Consider the following 10,506-nt stretch of genomic DNA (forward strand, 5'->3'; position numbering starts at 1 on the left):
CCAAAGGGCGGAAGACCTGGTGAGTAGAAATTATTTATAGTTTATACCTTGGTTTATAACGGGCGATTAAAAATGAGTTGCTGTCGAGTCGCCTTTGGAAGTTTAAGTTACGTACCATTTCCCATATAAACAAAAATTCCAAAGGTCACTCGACAGCAACTCATTTTTGATCGCATGGTGCCCATTGCTCAATTAACAGAGAACTGTCGAACGAAAAGTTCCCTCGATTTAGGCCCTCTGCGTAGAGGGTGCGGAGGGAAGAAGGCATATTTCTTCTCTGGTCCTTAAGGGAGTGACGATACAACAGACATCAAGGGTGCAGTACACGGCAAAAGTAGGATACCACCCCCATACCCCCACACGAAAGAATGAATTCTGCAGTCCAAATTCCGCACACCGCAGTACGCCTCTGCGTATTGCCACAAGTTTTAAATTTTGAATCGCGAAGGCGGACTCGATTGTCTCCTTTTGTTTAATAAAAGTGGTCGATTTTTCACCGAAGAAAGGGATAGGGAAAATTGGGGGTACCGGTACGCCGACATACATCAACCCTGTACGTTACATGTACGCGTATTAGCTACTTGGAAAGTGAGTAGCAATTTTTGGGCACGGCTCTGGTTAACAATTGAAAGTCAATAGGGCGCTTTGCCCTCTTGATTTGCAATAAAGGCGCTTTCGTGAATAAATTTTTCCAATTCCAAGAAGCGATAATAAATAATTCTTTCCAAAGCGAAGGCAGCGCGCTCGCGAGAAATCGGTCGTTGAAAGTAAGGCGATTATAAACGAGGAAGTCCGGCATCTCTTGCTCGTTTGTAGTTGGCGTGGCCGCCGTCTTTTTCATCCAGCAACGGTTTTTTGGTCAATTTCGGTGTCAATTCTCTGTTATAATTGAATTAATCGATTGCATTTGATTTTTATGGTTCGCGTGTGTGTTTACCACTATTTGGGATATACGTAGGGCGCATCTGGAGATCAGTGGCGTTATTCGGGGAACCGAAGATAAGCCTAGCCAAGCGCCATGATGGCCGCCTGCAGAACACGTAAGTACAGTTTTAATTACAAAATATTGGTAGCTAGAGGACTTAATTGAGTATTGTGCTTGTTGTAAATTTGCCTTAAAAAGCGTCCCTTGCCATATACGCCATTGCAGATAGCGTGATCGAAATCGTACGATATCGATGACGTCACGATTCAGTGCGGAGGCCATTAGCAAAAATCCAACTGCCACGTAGTCCATGGCTTATAATAATCGGTGCATTTTAGAAAATTGGTCGTTACTATCCTTGCAATTCAGTAAAAAAGTCTGAATTAACCAGCTTTCGTGACTACGTCATAATTCTAGGTATCCCCATGTACCCAATCCCAATGGCGTAATTTTGGGGCCGTGCGTCGACAAAATTCAAGGATTTTGGGCCTTTTTGGTTATTTCTTTGTCGGCGATTTCAAGCAAAACCCAATGGCCGTTTAATTAGCGTGATATTGCGAGCAGCTATAAACCTTTTATCGCAGGTGTGCAAAGCAGATAAAACGAAGCATGCACATGTTTTTAATTACAGAAAAGTGGCCTGTCTAAAATTGCCAATTTCAACGCTTTTGCGTCCCTGCATTTTTCTAACCTCTTTCCGCCCGAGGCCCTTTTTAGGAATCGTTATTCCACAAAATTTTGAATGTACGTTTTTCTCGGCCTGCCTGATTTTTAAAGTTTCGAATGATTTCATCTGTTTAAATACTATGCGATCAAAAAGGAGTTGCTGTCGAGTCACCTTTGGAATTTTTGTTTACTAATTTGAACATCCAAAGGCGACTCGACAGCAACCCATTTTCAATTTTGCATGGAAACAAAATAACCAACGTGTAACGGGGATCTAGAAAAGCGATAGTTTTTAACTTTTGCACCATTCGCTTTTGTGTATTTGTTACTATCATTTGTGATCTGCGTAGGTCGCATATGGAGATCGACAACATCGTTCGGGGAGCCGAAGATAAGCCAAGCTAAGCGCCATCATTACGGTCGTCAAGATACGTGAGTACGCTTTTAATTACTAAATATAAGCTAGGGAATTGTGGCATACTCGTTAGGTGTAGTTTTGTAAATGTCTAGGTATAAAAAGCGTCTCTTGCTAAGGTCGCGTGATTGTACAATATCAGTGACGTCATCATTTGATCCAGATGTCATTAGCAGTGCCACGTAGGCCATGGTTTATAATGCGCATTTTACAAAAAAAAACATTTGCTAATTATCCATTGGAATACCGCGGAGTAAGCTAACGATTTTCAGGTTCCGTGGCTATCCCGAATATTAATTTATTGTTCGTGCTTAGTCCAACCCAGTGGCGTAACATGAATATGTCTCCTTTGCGCGAACGATTGTATCTTTTATTAAATGTATGGGAAGTACCTATAAGGCTTTCACATTTTCGTAATTATAAATACAGGGGGGTCTCTCAAATGGACTTCTACAATTTACTTACGTTTTCTTTTAATTCAAATTCACAATATACTTTAAACAAAGTCAACAATATGGTGCAAAGATAAGGTGTTGCACCCCCACCACTCTCCCTTGGCCCGTTTTGAAGTACCATTCGATCAAAAATGAGTCACTGGCGAGTCACCTTTGGAATTTTTGTTTACATGGGAACTTCCAAAGGCGACTCGACAGCAACTCATTTTTGATCACCCTTTATTAACATGCGTTGATTGTATTCAACGTCTCCTTTTCTGGTAATCCTGATTGGTCAAACACAAGCGCCACTTGAAACGATTAGTTTTCAATCTTGTTGAGCCCTTTATACTAAATAATTTGTGTTTCGAATAAATTTGAGTCAAAATTTCTTTAATGGGAACAATCAACAACAATTTAAAATAAAAAAAAAACCGTTGTAAACAATTTGTCTACATGAAATGTGGATTATTACCACTTGCTCATGAACCCTTTGTTTTACTGCACTTCTGAAATTTTGCAAAAATGGTTTTTGTACACAGGGTGCTTAACATTTCCAAGTACAAATCGATTTTTGTAATAAAATATAGTTACATTCAAAATGTGAAAGTTGACTCTCATACCACATTTATGGAGCACCCTGTACATACAAAAATATTTTTGCGTTATGCACATTAGACCAGCATGCAATTTTACACTTAACTTTTCTTGCAGCGGAATCTACCACACAAATATGCGCTGTCCTGACTGTCACTTTGATAATTTTTCTCATCTCGGCAATTTATGAACCGCATTCAATGAAATTCAAACTGGGCCCGAGATCGTACTAATTGGACACCCTGTATATGGTAAGTTTAAATGTCCGCCAACAATATTTTTGAAGTGTATTTCTGTGCCCCACACAATACACAATAGCACAATAGCTTACAGGGTGTTTTTTGTAGGTCCAAAGTTACAAAACCTCATATTAAAAATCTTACTTTTTTTAATTGGAACACCCTATATATTTTGTGTTATCTTTTAGCTCCTCCAAAAACCTTCATCTTTTGATAATCATGATAGTTTTCGAAATATCTTGGTTTTCCTAGTTTTTTATATTTTAATCTTAAAGAAGTTCTAATTTACATAATAACGAGAATGAATGAAAAATAAATGAAACTAATGTCACTGACTGGATAACATTAGGCGTTAAATTAAATTTGTTTTAGTCAAATCTTTTTACTTATTCTCCAGTTTTTGGACTTAAAATAAGTTGTTTATAAAATAAATTAATCGATATGGTTGTCGTTTTGGACGAAATAGATAAAATTTGCCTTTTTTTTTAATAGCCACCTCTTTATTATGTAAAAGCATATAACTTATTTAAGATTAGAATATAAAAATCGGTAAAACCAAGATATTTCAAAAACTATAAGTGATAGGTATAGTACATGATTATCCAAGATTGAAGGTTTTTGGAGAAGCTTAAATATCACACAAAAATATACAGGGCGTTCCATTTAAAAACAGTGAGATTTTTTAATATGAAGTTTTCTAACTTTGGACCTACAAGAAACCACCCTGTATAAATCTATATATAATATATAATAACAAGTCGTACAATTACACGTAGAATTAAAAAATGCATTCAAATACAGGGGGTTTCATTAAAAAAAATGTTCCATTTCGGCACCCTACTTTGTGAGCGCACTCTGTATAGTTCCAAATATTATTAAAATGTGGAGAATATTCAACCAATCTTATCTAAGTTACTCTGCGCAATCGTTGACTCATCCTGTACGACAGTAGAAAAGAGTCACAATACGCCATTTTGGATGTTGTGACGCCACAAGGTCATGACCTTCGGATTTCCCCGATTACGTCACAAATTCATCGTGTTTAGGATAAATTTGAGTCAAAAATTCTTTAATAGATTGCATCAAAATGAAATAATTTGTGTATAAGAAATGTGGATTATTACCACTTGCTCATGAAACATTTGATTTATTGCACTTCTCTTTCCAAATTTGTTCTATAGTTTATGCTGCCGGGTCCTTCAAATCTTTAATTTTCAAGCGCTTTAGAACCAAAAGTTCCACATATGTAAACTACCTATCAGTTCAGTGATTTTTTGAAAAAATATTACATTTTTTGTATACAGGGTGCTTAGCATTTCCAAGTACAAATCGATTTTTGTATTAAAATATAGTTAAATTTAAAATCTCAAAGTTGAATCTTATACCACATTTATGGAACACCCTATGCATACAAACATATTTTTGCGTTATGCACATTAGACCAACATGCAATTTTACACTTAACTTCTTTTGCAGCATCACCTGTTACTGATGGTGGAGTATAAACTGGCTAACAGAATACTGATCTACCACACAAATATGCGCTGCTTCACACGAGGACTTTGATAATTTTTCTCATCTCGGCAGTTTATGAACCGCATTGAATGAAATTCAAACTGGATCCGAGACCGTAGTAATTGGACACCCTGTATATGGTAAGTTTAAATGTCCGCCAACAATATTTTTGAAAATGTATTTCTGTGCCCCTTATTTTCGAGCGCATAAAAAAATAAACGCTGTGCTGGGCTTGGAAAAATTATTTCTGTGTGCAATAGCATGAATTTACTGTTATCGATACATCATTTTTTGAGATCGCATGCAAAATAAATTTTGCCCCGTCACAAACGCTCAAAAGTACTCACCACTTTGTTGTAAGAATCCAAATTTTTGTCTGAAACCGCCTGTACAGGGTGAGTCCACGATTGCGCGGAGTAACCTAATGCCTTGAAAATAAGATTTTTCGATAGAGTGCTTTATATTTTGATCTGGTTGAATATTCCTCACATTTTAAAAATATTTTGAAATATACAGGGTGCGCTCACAAAGTAGGGCGCCACAATGGTACATTTTATTTAAATGGAACCCCCTGTATTTGAAAGCATTTTTTAATTGTACGACTTGTTATTATATATTATATACAGGGTGTTTTTTTGTAGACCCAAATTTACAAAACTTCATATTAAAAATCTCACTTTTTTTTAATTGGAAGGACACCCTGTATATGGTAAGTTTAAATGCCCGTCAACAATGTTTCTGAAAATGTATTTTTGTGTCCCTTATTAAATGCTTGGGAACATTTATACAATGGCATAAATTGACACCACTCAAATAACACTAATCTAGTTATCGCAGAATTCAAGAAGATAAGATTTTTCGATTTTGTATAATGATCTCGTTGAATATTCTCCACATTTTAAAAATATTTGGAATTATACAGGGTGCGCTCACAAAGTACGGCGCCAAAATGGTAGATTTTTTTAAGTGGAACTCCATATATTTGAATGCACATTTTTAATTCTACGTGTACGACTTTTTATTATATGGTTAATATACATAAAGACATGATTATCAAAGATTGAAGGTTTTTGGAGGAGCTTAAAGACCACACAAAAATATACAGGGTGTACCATTTACAAAAGTGAGATTTTTTAACTACAAAAAAACTGTCAACTGTCTTATTTATAGAGATATTTGTTTGAAATTTTAACCACAGATGCTTCTAGTAAAGACAAGCGTGTCGCATGCTGTAAAAATCAGACGTACGTATAGAGACATTTTTCTTCTCGTGGTAAAGGCAAACATATCGCATGTTTTAAACATTTCTCCCATGAGTGGGTTTTCCCAAGGTCATGTGACGTACCATGGTTTTGCCACGACCGTTGCCCAGTGATCTCCTATGGTCGTGGCCTTTATCTTTCTAGACCAAGGTTATGATCTTGAGCTTTGAACCAAGATAGTTGCCTTGGAATTTCCCTGGTTACGTCACAAGGTTGTAGGTTAGGGATTTCGTAACGTACCTAAGGCGTGACCTTATTGTAATTTGTGAGATGAATGGCAAATTATGCATTTCAAAATGTTAAAAAGAGGAGCAAAAGGCAAGCAAGCAAAAAAAAAACTTTACTTACATATAAGGTTTTCCTAGTTCTAGTTTTTTCAAGTTTCCACACTGATAAAATAAGCTGATAAAACTGCTAATAATAATAATAATAATACGTTTACGGTTTCGCCGGAACAGCCGCAAACTAACTGAAATTAGGAAATTAGAAAGCAAGTTAACATTGAAAATCAAATGACCTTGTTTTATGGCCATGGCCGTGAAATTTCCCCGACGAAAAAAGTCGATGCCATGGTGAAGCGGATTTCTGGTTTACGTTACTAAGAAGTGGCCTTGCTTACGGGTTAAAGTCGTGGCCTTGTTACAGTACCCAGCAGAATTTCGGATTTTATTAATCACAAAATTGGAAAAAATTCTCTACGACCTTGCAACATAAAACAAGGTTACTCTTTAATTCGGGGAAATCCATTCACCATCACTCTAAAGGTCATACGGGGGGTCCATCCCCACTGCACATTAGACCAGCACACAATCTTATACTTTATTTTTTTTCAGAATCACACTGTTGCGAGAGGTCATCCGATATCGTAGATACTAATTGGACACCCTGTATATGGTAAGTTTTAAATGCATGACGCCTGTCAACAATATTCCCGAAAATTTATACATAAAGGACATTCAAAGAATTTTTTTTTCTTTAATCGAATTTAATAAAATGAAAAAACTCAAAAGTAGAAGCCGATCAGATTAATCCGAATTTAGTGTTGATTAGATCCATTTAAAATATCGATGGGTGGATCAACATCCGGTAAAAAATAATTAAAAGCAATTTAGCTCCTCATATACCCTTTTGGGACTGTCTTTTGTTTTTACCATTTTGTTTGTAATCGGCCATATTGGGTTGAAATAATTAACCTGGTCCTTAAACCGCTTAGTCGACCATTTTTGACAATATTTGTTTGCAGATCGTGAGGTGGATATAGATGAGCGACGAGGGAGTGAGGCTGTGCATGGTTTCGTCTCTACTTCGATAATTGGTTCACTCCTGGCAAGTCCGAAACAATAAGGCTATGGGTAAATTGTTGCTTTTTCATTAGAATATGTTTATTATAATTATATGTAACAAGAAAAGAATGTATTTGCCCTCAATTGTGTTAATGTAGCATCCTTAATACGCATTTGCACAAAAATCCATGGAAATTGCATTTTGTTATCAACGACGTTGTGTTACGGTAAACCGTCTCACACAATCTGATAAATTTAATCTAGTTTTGAAAGAGTGCTAATTTATCGTTTATTGTAAAACTGCACTCTTTCTCGTTAGTAAAGCATAAACTTACCTCGTATTTAGTAACTTATCAAGAAGAAAATACTTTTTGAGTAGTTGCAACTTGCCGTTTTAAATTTTAAACACTTTCTGTCGATTTTAATTAATTAATTTGATCAAATTAATATTTTTCTTTTTTTTTCCTTTTTTTTAACATAGATTTGTTTCATTGTTCCAGATTCCAGAAGGGCAGCCTTATAAAGGTAGGATTTTTCCTTTTCTGCATGGACTAATTGCTTTTCTATTATGTGGGTCTAGCAGTGGGGGACGGGGGGAGGGAATAGTGCGTATCAACGACAGTTGATCTTCCGATTGTGTAATTGTGAGTTGTGATCTGGCATTTTGGTGACGTAAATTTGACTTTTCACAACGATCTTTTTCGGGGCATCAATCCGTTTACTTCATATTCAAGTATGACTATGATTTCATAGCCATGCCGGTTTTATGCAGTAAACGGATTTGCTTTGCGAATCGGATTATGAAAAATTATTGGAGTCAAGTTTCCCGTTTCCAATTCTGCTGGCTTTTACATCTCACTTTATTACATTGAAGATCCTCTGAATGACTGAAGGTGAGTAATTAAGTCATTATGTACATGTTCGTTTATTAGTTAGTAACAATCATTGGCGTTTTTGAGATGAAAGATAAATTTACATTATAATTAGAGAGAGACGAAAGATGATTTGTACTGTACTAAACGGACACGCTGTACACAATTAGTTCTAAGAAGCGTGGTTGGTCTACTAATCTCGTCCATTGTTCACAGCGCTACTGATGAGGATTGGTCCAACAACTGCAATTGATCTGATCGATTCTAAGGGCGCTACAGAGCGGGTGAGTACGCCATTGACTAAATTTGAAGCGCTTATCCACTAATCTTTGACAAAATTATTAAAATAAAATAGTTCAATACCCGGATTCACTAACGATGATTAATATTAATCATTGATTAAAAATATTAGAATGTTAGCCACCATATGTTTCCCATTCTAATATTTTTATTCAGTGATTAACCTTAATCATCATTTGTGAAACCGGGCATTATTCAAGACTCTTAGTTAACACTAATTTGAAAATACTTGGTTTCAGTTTGCCTGTGACCCCGGAACGTAAACAAACCGCGCGTATTTCGTCCCTTTTGCGGTTAGTAGTGCATCCTTGGAGAGACCGTATTAATAAGGCTAAGGGTAAGTTTTAACTTCCAAGTTGGGGCACGTGTTAGAATGGTCACAACAATTAAATATAAAAATAGAGTGAAGGCGTGATTCTTTTGTTTTTAATTCAGCGGTTTGGGTTCCTAGTTCCTTAGAGTCAAATCCTGTTTTAGCGTACATAAACAATAACTATAAATAACGATTCGATTGTGCATTTTTTTTAACGCACTTGTGTTTTTTGTTTCAGATTCGAGAAGGGCAGCCTTATAAAGGTAGGATTTTTCTTTTTTTGTGCATGCTCTATTGCATCTGTATTATGTATATGTAACAGTGGGGGAAAGTGAATAGTGTTCAGTGACTAAATGAAGATCATCGTTTAAACATTTCTTCGAATGTGGTACTAAATGAGTTGTGTCCATATTCTCAGCATCTTGGTGATGTGAATTGATCGCAATTATTCTTGGAGTAACTTTACATAAAAGAAAAAGAACTATTGCGGTCTGTTCTTGCGCACCCTAGGTGCTTTGAAGATGGCCATAACTCATTTATTAGACCAAAGGCTGGTTTTTCACATGTCAGTTGAACTTTTCCAACAGTTGATTCCCATGTAAAAAAAGGAGTTATATTGGATCAGTTTAACTGAAACATGTAAAACCGGCTATGAGATCAAGAAGGTAAGTGAGTTGAGACATGACAAGCTTATTCGGTTTTTTTCTCATCTTAATTTTACGCGGATAAAGAGTACATTTTCAATTAATGCGCGACTAAGACTTAAGTGTCTCTTTGACGGAACATGTTCAGGTTAATTTATTAATCTTACTTTCTCCAATTGTTCGCAGTGCCAGTGGCGGACCTACTGCAAAACGGAACGCGAACCTGGATCTACACTCGTGAGGATTTTCTCGACAACGCCAGTGATGGATCGCATCCAAGTTCCCTTCAATCGTATTGATTAATCGCATGGGCACAGTTCAAACAAACGAGGTATGTACGCCACTGTCTTTAACATAGATCGATTTGATCATTTCTTATTATTATGCGCCTGTAAAACATGACGTGAATCGTTATCTTTATACAGTGCGTTGAAGATAAGAGGGTCATCTCAATATCTTTTTTACTAGGCGAGATAGGAAAAATACCTATGTAATGTGACATTACGATGAAGAGTACATTTTCAATTAATGCACGAATAAGATTTAAGTGTCTTTTTTGAAGGAACATGTTCAGGTTAGTGTACTAATCTTATTTTCTCCAATTGTTCGCAGTTCCTGAGTACATCTACACTCGTGAGGATTTTCTCTACAACTTCAGATGATGGATCGATAATCAGTTCCTCAAATTCTCTTCGATCTTGTTGATCTGGGCATAGCTTAAATAAACGAGGTAGGCACGCCACTGTCTTTTAAATAAATCAATTTAAACGTGTCGTTAATATGCGTCTAGAACAAATCCCTAAAAAACTTTTCCATGACAATGTAAAATGCCTCTACCTTATTAGGCGACCATAAGGAATAAGAAAATAGTAGATTCTACATCTAGCACGCTATGAAAATTCTGATAACAAATTCACATTTTCCGACAAAAAGTGCATTACGGTGACTGTATGTTTGTAACCGTTTAAGCTGGGAAAAGTGAAAACGAAATTTGACATTTTCGGTTGTTCGGTGATATCTCAGTTATTTTCAAAGATTTTT

General features: G+C 36.2%; 1 long non-coding RNA gene across 4 annotated transcripts; it reads left to right on the forward strand.

Annotated features, from left to right (window-relative positions):
- The first annotated feature begins 820 nt into the window (after positions 1 to 820).
- Positions 821 to 10,195, forward strand: LOC116171260. 4 transcript variants are annotated; one of them, XR_004145415.1, is made up of 10 exons: positions 821 to 1,040; positions 1,942 to 2,027; positions 3,155 to 3,288; positions 4,753 to 4,931; positions 6,887 to 6,947; positions 7,297 to 7,405; positions 7,837 to 8,492; positions 8,748 to 8,845; positions 9,060 to 9,796; positions 10,078 to 10,195. It is a non-coding gene; the product is annotated as an uncharacterized LOC116171260 (long non-coding RNA). The 4 variants fall into 4 exon arrangements; XR_004145414.1 differs by having other exon boundaries at positions 1,942 to 2,023; XR_004145416.1 differs by lacking the exon at positions 4,753 to 4,931 and having other exon boundaries at positions 1,942 to 2,023.
- The last annotated feature ends 311 nt before the right edge of the window (positions 10,196 to 10,506 follow it).

Source organism: Photinus pyralis, unplaced genomic scaffold (genome assembly GCF_008802855.1).
Source record: "Photinus pyralis isolate 1611_PpyrPB1 unplaced genomic scaffold, Ppyr1.3 Ppyr1.4_LG5, whole genome shotgun sequence".
NCBI lineage: Eukaryota > Metazoa > Arthropoda > Insecta > Coleoptera > Lampyridae > Photinus > Photinus pyralis.